Source organism: Carettochelys insculpta, chromosome 1 (assembly GCF_033958435.1).
Source record: "Carettochelys insculpta isolate YL-2023 chromosome 1, ASM3395843v1, whole genome shotgun sequence".
Classification (NCBI taxonomy): Eukaryota; Metazoa; Chordata; order Testudines; family Carettochelyidae; genus Carettochelys; species Carettochelys insculpta.
In genome coordinates this window covers 286,353,578-286,365,081 of record NC_134137.1, presented here as the reverse complement: position 1 = coordinate 286,365,081, position 11,504 = coordinate 286,353,578, and positions in this window count along the sequence as shown.

The following is an 11,504-nucleotide window of genomic DNA, read 5'->3' as shown; positions in this document are numbered from 1 at the left end:
GACGTTAGGCAGCGAGACATCGAAATCGCTATCCCCATCCGAAGATGGGAATAGCGCCCTACTTCGACGTTCAACGTTGAAGTAGAGCTTGTGTAGATGAGCCGTGTCCTGCTACTTCGAAATAGTGGGGTCCTCCATGGTGGCCATCAGCTGAGGGGTTGACAGACACTCTGTCCAGCCCCTGCGGGGCTCTATGGTCACCGCGTGCAGCAGCCCTTAGCCCAGAGCTTCTGGTGGCTGCTGCTGCTGCTGCAGCTGGGGGTCCATGCTGTGTGCACAGGGTCTGCAACCAGTTGTCAGCTCTGTGGATCTCGTGCTGTGCAGGCCGAGTGTGTCTGGGAGGGGCCCTTTAAGGCAGTGGCTTGGGGCTTTGCTGTCCCCTTATTTTGACGGGGAGCACTTGTGTGCGTGGACCCTCCACATTTCCGTCTGGGGCGGCTCCTTTTGACATTCTCCATTGCTACTTTAATGTTGAACGTCGATGGCACCAGCCCCCGGAGGATGTGCAGACGATACGGGTCAAAGTAGCCTATTTCGATGTTCTTACTTCGAAATAGGCGACTTCGATGTATTGTGCTAGTGTAGACATAGGCACTGTGTTTAACCCATTTGGAAAGGAGAGACACCATCACTTTAAACAACCTTGGTGGGACATGTGACTCTTGCTAGAATTCTGTGAACCCGAAGCAGGAGGGCAGGTCTCTGAGCCAGCAGACTACATGGCTGCCAGGCATGTATTGTAAGACTGATTCAACCAGTTTCTCCCCATTGTTCAATGACAGAGCTAAAGCAGGATCCATTTATTCCATTTATTCCACTGGATACTAGTGACTTCTTGTAGCCAGAATGGTCCGTGGACCAAGAACTGAAATCACTGAACGTTGCCCAGAGCCAAATCCACCACAAGCTGGTGGACGTAGTGAGCAGTTGCCTAATGGGAGCAGCGCCATGCCCAGCAGGAGCCGCAGTGTGGTGCAATGAGCGGCGGGCTGGGTGGCTGTAGAGAGTGGTGAGCAGGCCGTTGCAGAACGCCCAAAGAAGTGAATAAGATGATAGTTTATCTCCCCTGCTCAGAATGAGAGGTGAACCAGCAGCCGTGAACTCTGGGTCTGCCCAGATCAAGGGGTGCAGAGAAGGGCTGGGCATGTGAAGGGGACATTTGGGTCCCTGGACTTAAGAACTTGAGGAAGAGGATATTGCCCAACCTACGTGGGGTGGGGCTTTTACTCATGGTTTTGTTTATGACCCTTGACCGTGGTGTTTTCCCAAATTAGTGCCGAGTAACTTCCCTTCCTTTTATGAGAAGTTTCTTTCACACGCAGACTCTGTGCTTGTCAGTGGGGACGCACTGCCTCTCGGAGGTGCCCAAGGGCGGTGCATGAATTTTCTAGGTTGCTGGGTGTGGGCCTCAAGCCTGTTCTATGTTGGATAGTTGGAAAGGAACCCTGAGAAATTGAACCTGGCCCTGCCTGCTGCTGGCTGTACTTGGTAGAAGGGTTACACCTCTCTTGCCATCTGATGCACCAGCTGCAGCATCTTGATTTTCACACAGCCCTGCTGCATGTCACTCGCGCGGCCCCTCTAGCCCATGCCCCACGTGATCTGCTTGTATATATCAGTGTTTCTATGGCTGGGTTGGAGCTGTGCCCGCCCAGCCTCTTCTACCCACAGACCAAGGATATCCACCACCTCCTGTATTCTCTGGGCAGGAATGCATTTGCCGCACAGCCAACTAAACAGCTGCTAGGTAATCTCTCCAGGCCAACTCAACAGAAAACAGAATTTATAATTTACGAACTGTTCGAAGGGAAGGGACATGTACCTGCTTGCAGAGCAGAAGAGTTCAAAATGGTGACAGGAGCAGTCACAACGCGGCATTGAAGGCTATCTCTTGGAGGCCAATAAAGTTACTTTAAGTACCATTGCCACAGTGTCAACCTAACTTCATCAATGTAAGCACTGAGCCTCTCTTGGGTGTGGTGTTACTAAAACGGAATAGCAAGCGAGTTGCATTGGCAGTAGCAGTATTTGAGTGTAGAAGCTTACAGAGTCAGGAAGAAGTAAGCGGCCTTGTCTCGACCTACATCTGCAGTGTAGATCATGTCAGTGTCACAGCTAAATACAAAGTGGAACAGATTGGCATAAGTAGCTAACACATGTTTCAAGGGACCATTCAAGATGCAATGGCCTATTAACACCCCTCCAGTCATGGGGGGTGGGGAAAGACAGGGAGGGGAAGAAAAGGCAGCAGGAGGAGTGGTTGCTGGTGGATTACAGACTGGTATAACAATCCTTAAATCCTGTTCAATCTATGCATTTTAATGTCACACTAAGTTAAGAGTTTAAGCAAGAGGTCAGAGACAGAGTGATCACGTTGTGAAAAGTGTTCAACCACATCTTGTAGGGTGTTTTTTGTCTTTTATCGGTTTTCTGCACAAGCTCATTCAAGTACATATTGATCTGCTGGTTTCACCCACACAGTTTCTACTGGGGCATTTAGTGCACTGGCTGAGGTATAGCACATACTGTGGTAGGCATTTGTAGGACCCAGGGATCTTGAAAGTTGAGTTGTAAAAGGCATTACTCAGCATAGTAGCAGGGATATGTCTACTGGTTTGGCATCTTTTGTTCTGGCAGGCATGGGCAGCACATGAGCCCCTCTCCATGTGGCCGGCTAGCCATGTGTCCCTCCTTCCACCCAAAGCCACCCGCAGCTGCAGAAGCCCCATATCTCCAGTGACCACAGGAGCCCTGGTTAACCAGTGTCAGGTCACCTTCCAGCACCAGCCTCAGTCCCAGCCCTGGGTAGCCTGCTGGACCCAGTATCAGGTCACCTGCTGGCTTCAGTCAGCTGCTGGCCTCTGGCTGGAGCTGAACTCTCACAAGTTTGCAGGGAAAGGGAGGGGGAGCATGGGTGGGGCCAGGGCCTGAATTAGGTGAGGCTTAGCCTCCCCTGGCCTATCATACAATCAAAGACTCCTGGGGCCGGAAGGGACCTCAGGAGGCCATCTAGTCCAGCCCCCTGCTTCAAGCAGGATCAACTCCAACTAAATCATCCCAGCCAGGACCTTGTCAAGCTGCCCCTCTAGGGATAGAGATTCCTCCTATGTTACCCATCATCCCTGCTGGCCACATTGAGTGTCACTTTGAAGTGGCCTGTGATCAGCTTGCTGGTGTGGATGAGCTTGGAAAGGCTGGTGGTTTGCTGAAGAGCAGAAGAAGTTCAGGCCAGGGTGAAAGTAGACTCTGGGACTTACCAGTGCCCCCTGCACTGGGACTGGCATTTTTAGCTAGGGAGGGCAGCTCTGGCCCCCAAAAGGGACAGGGCTGGAGGCAGAGCACCTCAGCCAGTCCTCCTTGGCTGGCAGTTGGGAGCCCCTGGGCTGCAGCAGTGGAAGCCAGAAGCCCCAGGGCTTCAGCAGTGATTGGAGGGCACTTTTCTCCTCGCTCCCTACCGGCAGCCTTATGATAGGGTCTGGCAGCACCACTATGTAAGCACTTTAATGGCACTGCCCCTTTTGCCCCTAGGGAGTTACTGGATCTGTGAAGTTAGACATGTTGGTAGGGTTCCAGTGTTGCAACAGACATGGTATCCTGCAAATCGATGCTAGTGTGGGAGTGTGCTAGAAAGGATTTAATAAGTGTTAATAGAGTTGTCGTTGAAATGCTAATGGAAACCTGACAGAGCTTAGATGGTCTGTCCAGAGGATGAAAATATCAATGTTATCTTATGTATATCATTGGTTTTGTAGGGCATTTGTCCAGAATTTTTTCACCAAGGTGGCCCATGAAGAAGTTGAAATACTGAGGATCAATAGTAGTAGCCATGCTGTGCCCATCAGCTGGACAAATCCTTGGTAGGTAAAAATAAAATTGTTATGGGTGAGGATGAAGTGGATGCATTTGATGATGTGTGGGGTGAATAGCGGCAGGTTGTCTATTGTCGTAAATATCTGAGTCAGGCAGCTATTCTGTCACTGAGAGGGATGTTGGCATATGGGGATGTAGCCCCTGTGGAGGCAAGGATGGTGTTCTGAGGAAAGTTATTAAAGTTGCAGGGTTTGAAGAGGAAGTCTGTTGTGTCCTAGAGGAAGCTAGCTCTTTGGTGAGTATTTTGAGGATGGTTTCCATGAGCCCTGATATTCCTTCAGTAAGCGTGCCATGGCCAGATATGGTAGATCTGCCTGGGTCCCCTTGTTTGTGTATATTGAGAAACACATAGAAGATCCCTGGGATGGACTTGTGGGGGCTGATGTTGTAGAGATTCCCTTAGGATTGTTTGGGGAAAGACTTGACAACATCCTTAAATTCTGGGGTAAACTGTGGTATGGGGTCTTCTGTGAGTTCTTTATGGTAGGTGGGATTGGAAAGCTGTTGGTTGGCGTCATCGACATAGTCATGAAGGTTGAGCACTAACGTGACGCCCTATTTGTCTACTGGCTTCATCGGTATGTGGTGACTGGATTTCATGGTCCTCTCAGCAGTGGAGATATTGTGGTGGGTGTGATGTTTGTTAAGGATTTCACAGTCACTTTCCCACCACTGAAACAATTACAGTTGTGTCAAGTTTGGTTGTACCCATTGGAGCATATCCAGTCAGATGATTCATTTTTCTTCTGACTGTTCGTGGGAACATGGATACTGTGGGTGGTGGTGTTATTGTTTTGAATGAATTCTTTGAGTTAGACTCAGTTAGAGTTTAGTTCTCAACATGTTTGCCTGGTGTCACGTTCTCTGGTGGAGCAAGCCATCAGAGCAGTAGGTCACATCATGGAACAGGCCATCCAAACACACAGAGACAACCCACTTTATTACAGAAATAACTCCCCGCCGCCGACCACACAACATGAAGAGCTCTCTACCACTCCACACTGGAACCCCCACAGCATATCATGAAACTATTTCAACTCAGAAGTGATGGAGTCAACAATCTGAAATAAATCTTTCCTGACCCCCTCCTCCAGCTTTCAGATAACCCCTCAGCCTATTTAAGATCCTCATGAGAAGCAAGTTTCCCCAAACCAGGACACACTAGCTTAACCAGCATCACATCTTGCCAGAACAACTGATGCATAATCTGTAGACGTGTCTATATTAACAAAATAGCAGCTCAGCTCTTGAGATCCCAGGATCCTACATATACTTACCGCAACATGTGGAGTGCCTTATCTAGCACAAAAAGTGAGCCAATAACAACTTTCGCTCTAGTGAAAGCACAATTGGAAAGCGAAAGCACAATTGAAACTGCAGCTGGCAAGGGATGTGAAGAGTAACAAGAAGGGTTTCTGTAGGCATGTGAACAATAAACAGGTTATCAGAGAAGGTGTGGGGCCATTACTGGATGAGGGAGGTAACCTAGTGACAGATGATGCAGGAAAAGCTGAAGTACTCAACTCTTTTTCTGCCTCAGTCTTCACAGACAAAGTCAACTTCCCCATGACAGTCCTCGACAATGCAGTATGGGAAGGTGAAGGGCAGCCATCTGTGGGGAAGGAACAAGTTCTGAACTATCTAGAAAAACTAGATGTGCATAAGTCCATGGGTCTGGATTTAATGCACCCCAGGGTACTGAGGGAATTGGCAGGGGTCATTGCTGAACCTTTGGCCATTATCCTTGAAGACTCTTGGAGATCAGGGGAGATACCGGATGACTGGAAGAAGGCAAACATAGCGCCCATCTTTAAGAAAGGAAAGGAGAACAATCCAGGGAACTATAGACCCATCAGCCTTACCTCAACCCCTGGGAAAATAATGGAGAGAATCCTCAAGGAATCCATTTTGGAGCACTTGGAAGTGATCAAAAGTAGCCAACATGGATTCACCAAGGGCAAGTCCTGCCTGACTAATCTGATTAGCTTCCATGAAGAGGTAACAAGCTTTGTGGACATGGGGAAGTCAGTGGATGTGATATACCTTGACTTCAGCAAGGCTTTTGATACGGTCTCCCACAACATTCTTGTCCATAAGTTAAGGAAATATGGATTGGATCCTTGGACTATAAGATGGATAGAAAGCTGGCTTGATGGTCAAGCCCAACAGGTAGTGGTCAATGGCTCAATATCTCGATGGTGGTCTGTTTCAAGCGGAGTGCCGCAAGGCTCGGTTCTGGGGCCGGTGTTATTCAACATCTTTATTAATGACCTGGATGAGGGACTGGGTTGCACCCTCAGCAAGTTTGCGGATGACACAAAACTAGGGGGAGAGGTAGATTTGTTGGAGGGTAGAGAGAGAATCCAGAGGGACCTGGATAAATTGGAGGACTGGGCCAAAAGAAATCTGATGCGGTTCAATAAGGAGAAGTGTAGAGTCCTGCACCTGGGGTGGAAGAATCCCAAGCATTGTTACAGGCTGGGGACCGACTGGCTCAGCAGCAGTATGATCAAAAGGGACCTAGGGGTTATGGTGGATGAAAGGCTGGATATGAGTAAACAGTGTGCCCTTGTAGCCAAGAGGGCTAAGGGCATATTAGGATGCATTAGGAGGAGCATTTTGAGCAGATCTAGAGAAGTAATTATTCCTCTTTATTCTGCACTGGTGAGGCCACATCTGGAATACTGTGTCCAGTTGTGGGCCCCCCAGTATAAAAAGGATATGGGTTTGCTGGAGCAGGTTCAGCGGAGGGCAACAAAAATGATTAAGGGTCTGGAGCACAAGACCTATGAGGATAGGCTGAGGGATTTGGGCTTGTTTAGTTTACAGAGGAGAAGACTTAGAGGTGATTTAATAGCAACCTTCAACTTCCTAAAGGGGAGCTCTGAAAAGGAGGGTGAGAAACTGTTCTCAGTGGTGTCAGATGGCAGAACAAGGAATAATGGTCTGAAGTTGAAGAGGGAGAGGTATAGGTTAGATATTAGGAAAAACTACTTCACCAGGCAGGTGGTGAAGCATTGGAATGCATTGCCTAGACAGGTGGTGGATTCTCCATCCCTCGAGGTTTTTAAGTCCCAGCTGGACAAGGTCCTGGCTGGGATTACTTACTGGGGCTTGATCCTGCTTGAAGCAGGGGACTGGACTGGATGATCTCCTGAAGTCCCTTCCAGCCCTGTGATTCTGTGATTCTGTGAACTATCCAGCCAATCACTACACTCTCAGATGAGCCTCACACAACAAAATTATAACTGCAAAAACCCCACCTGGGGGTGAACACTTTTCAGAAAGGGACCAGTCTATAAATGGCCTCTCAGGCCTCATTCTCCGTGGAAAACAGCTCGACATCTTTGAAAGACAAGCCTGGGGGCTCAATTCATAACTTGGCTAGACACTAAAATCATGGACTGAATAGAAACACTGGATTTAGGATTTCACAACAATAATTTATAACCCACTAACATCCAGTTCCCTGCTGCTTTTTTTTTAATCGCTCCCTTCTTTTTCCCTTGTGAGTGGAGGGGTGTTAACAGGTCACTGTGTTTTTGAATGGTCCCTTGCAATATGTAGTATTGACTTATGCTGCACAATCTGTTCTGCCTTTTATTTAGCTGTGACTCTCAGAGTACATTTCCTAGCCCTGAAGAAGAGCTCTGTGTATGTTTGGAAATTTGTCTTTCTCTCTCTCTCCCACCAATAGAAGTTGATCCAATAAAAGGTATTGCCTCACCCACCTTGTCTCTCTAATATCTTGAGCCCAACACAGTTATGAAAATGCAGCCTGTTTAATCTGATTCTACAACCGGGGCAGAAAATTCCACATACTGATCATTGCCTAGAACATGGGTGTGCAAAGAGAAGGGTGGAACCTCGGTGTGGGGGCATGAAATTTCCCAAGGGGGTGGTCACAGCATGGTCAGCTGCTGGGTCTCAGGCTCCTCCATCTCATTAAAATGTGAAACGTGACTGGTTTTATATAGGTGTAGTCGCATTAATATGCCAATGAATGAAGTTTTTACATTCTACACACTTACTTTCTTGCACATGCCAAAAGTTTGTGGGGTTTTTTTCATATAAACATTATCAAAATTTCCATCTGTTCGGCATACGTCAGACATTGGGGAGGCCTTGCTAATTTCAGGGACTAAAAGTGGGCCCCAGCGTAAGAAGAATGAGCACCCCTGGTCTAGAGGAAAGAATCTGTCCCATGCAGTCAGCTTAAATTTTGGTTCAGTGTCCGTAAGTGTCCTGTGTTTTCTTGAATCACTGCCACAGGGCTTACACTCTTGGTTGTAGAAGCACAAAGCACATTCCTGTTCCGGGAGCTTTTTTTTTTTTTTTAAATTTCATTATAAATTGGGTTAAACATCTTTGAAGCTAATGAGCTTCCCTGCGGTCCACCACAGCAGGCAGTAGAAGTTTCTTTAGGAATCTCCAAGTCAAATCACATTCACATGTCACTGCCCAGAACAAAGGGACACATGAGGCAAGACAGGAATATGAACGGTGTGAGCAGAGGGCTTTGCCAGATGTTGTTTGTATAGAGGGTCAGAGGGTGCGGTGGTGAGAGAAGAAAACCATCAGAGTAGCGGAGACAAAAGGCAGGTAGGGAGAATCAGACTCAGGCTGAACAAGCACTGGCTGTGGGGTTCTAGGACAAGCCCAACAAAAGCTTCTGGAGGGATGTGTCTAAAAGAGGTCTGGGGCTGTGAGCCAGGGAACTCTTCTCTTGTCAGCTTCCTCCTGTATTGAAGGACACAGGTCTTTGTACCTTCCTTGTAAGCAGAGGTGACCAGTGCAGGGATTGTAGTGGGGGCATTGGCTACGTGCCCTGCCCCTCCTCCACTCACGCCCCACCCCTGCTCTGCTCACCATTTCCTGCATGTGCAGGGCGCCACCACAGACTAGAAGTTACACAAGATCAGAAGCTCACGATGTTCTCACTCTGTACCGCTCTTGGGGAGTCCCCCGTGCTCATCAGAAGCAGAACAGTGCTGATGGTGAGTGCTGGGTGAGGGCATTCCACTGGGGTGTGTGCCCCCCATGCACACCCCACACATTGCCTATGCTTGTAAATGAATAAGATAACAGTGAAAGCAAATGAGTCCACCAATGTCTTCTCCTAACTGGAATAACCTGCCAGGCCCTGAGCCTTTCACTAGATGCTCAGGGGCAACGTCATTTATTTATTTATTTGAATTGTGAAAGCACAGAGGGACCTCAGTCATAGCTCAGAACCCGGTTGTGCTAGGGGCTGTACATATGGCTAACCAACAAGTCAGACCCTGCCGCAATGCACTTGCAATCGAAATACAATCCATGAGATTACAGGTAGCTACAAAACACAGAGAGAGCACAAGAAAATCACATTACAATAATGAGTACATCTCATCAACTTTCCCCCTATGACTGGGGAGGTGTTAACAGGCCACTTTACCTGCAATACGTACGTAGGCTGCATAATCCATTTTCACCTTGTATAGTGTGGCCGGGCCGGGGCAGAGGGCCCCCTCAGAGGGAGCCCAAACAAACAGAAGGGCCTGCGGAGCACCATCAGAGCAATCACAGGCAGCTGGGCGGGAGATGGCTCAGCCTAACTGGGGCCAGCTGACTCCATGCCTGGGCTAACAAGAGGCCTTTAAAAACCCTTCACAGTGGACAGGGCAGAGAGAGAGTGTGAGAGGTGAGCAGAGAGATGTGAGGAGACCAGTGCACTGGGAGCGAGCAGGTTTGAGAGGAGCAGAAGAGAGCATCAGGAACACCAGAAACCACAGAGGGAGAGTGAGGAGCTTCAGCAGACCAAGAGTGGGGACTTGTGACTGCTGCAGCCTGAGGAGGTACCAGGGGAATCATCTGTGGAAGCGGCCCAAGGAGGAGAGTGGCTGTGCCAAGGGCTAAGGGAGATGGCTCTTCCCCCTAGTGGCAACATAGGGTCCCTGGGTTGGAGCCCAGCATGAGTGGGTGAGGGCCAGGTTCCCCCCAGACCACCCCTCACCCCAGTGAGGGCAACTGGGCCCTAAGTGGGACCAGTGGACTGAATAGAGGCCAGAAATGACTGACTTTGTCACAATAGAAAATGTGACAGTGAGAGGGAAGGAGGCTCGACTGTCTAGCACATACTCGCCCTCCTCCTGATCCCCTCTCTTCCCAGCTACTGTCAAGACAACAATGGCTAGCAGATGGGAGAGCCTTTCTGAGTAATACTCCTCCTTAGGGCCCTCTCATTTTGTCTTGCTGACATCAATTGCAATTAATCTCCGCACTGAGTGGACAAGGCTTCATTCTGGATCTCAGCCTCATTCTTCCTCGTGGCTTCTTGAGTTAGAGCAAGATGTGGAATTCCAGGTTCCGCAGCATCCAGTCATCCGTGGTCAGTTCCCATTTGATTCAGAACATCTGGTCTCATCGCTAAAAAGTTAAGAATGACCTCTCCAAAGTCACGACCCATCTGCTCAAGCAACCTGCCTTTGACAGTAACCAATGGATGGTTTTACCTTGCCTCTCCAACACCAAAGCCCCATGATATCCAATATTATAACAAAGGGTGGGAGGGTGGGATTTCCTTCCTATTCCAATTAGATGATCAGTATGTGGCCTGAATCACGAGGACTGAAAGCCCTTATAAATTGTAACCTACACCAAACTACCTGTAGGGTCACTGCCCTCATATACAAATAACTAATCATTGAAATGTACTAAGCCGTTTGTCCAACCAGTACGTGACCGTGGTTATATTTTGGGCAGGTGGGAAACAGATGAACTTGTTCCTCTTTCATGGGAGTTTTGAGGTGAGAGCTCCAGCTCACTAGGGCTACATCTACACGTGAAGCCTACATCGAAGTAGCCTATTTCAATGTGGCGACATCGAAATAGGCTATTTCGATGAATAACGTCTACACGTCCTCCAGGGCTGGCAACGTCGATGTTCAACATGTTGCTGTTACATTCATAAAATATCCAGTTCAACACAGTCTGGCTACGTCTACACGTGAAGCCTACATTGAAGTAGCTTATTTCGATGTAGCGACATCGAAATAGCCTATTTCGATGAATAACGTCTACACGTCCTCCAGGGCTGGCAACGTCGATGTTCAACATCGACGTTGCGCAGCACCACATCGAAATAGGCGCAGCGAGGGAACGTCTACACGCCACAGTAGCACACATCGAAATAAGGGTGCCAGGCACAGCTGCAGACAGGGTCACAGGGCGGACTCAACAGCCAGCCGCTCCCTCAAAGGGCCCCTCCCAGACACACTTGCACTAAACAGCACAAGATACACAGAGCCAACAACGAGTTGCAGACCCTGTGCATGCAGCATGAATCACCCGCTGCAGCAGCAGCAGCCAGAAGCCCTGGGCTAAGGGCTGCTGCACACGGTGACCATAGAGCCCCGCACGGGCTGGAGAGACAGCGTCTCTCAACCCCCCAGCTGATGGCTGCCATGGAGGACCCGGCAATTTCGACGTTGCGGGACGCGGATCGTCTACACTGTCCCTACTTCGACGTTGAACGTCGAAGTAGGGCGCTATTCCTATCTCCTCATGAGGTTAGCGACTTCGACGTCTCGCCGCCTAACGTCGAAGTTGGTGCCGCTACTTCGAAGTAGCATGCACGTGTAGACGCAGCTTAGATG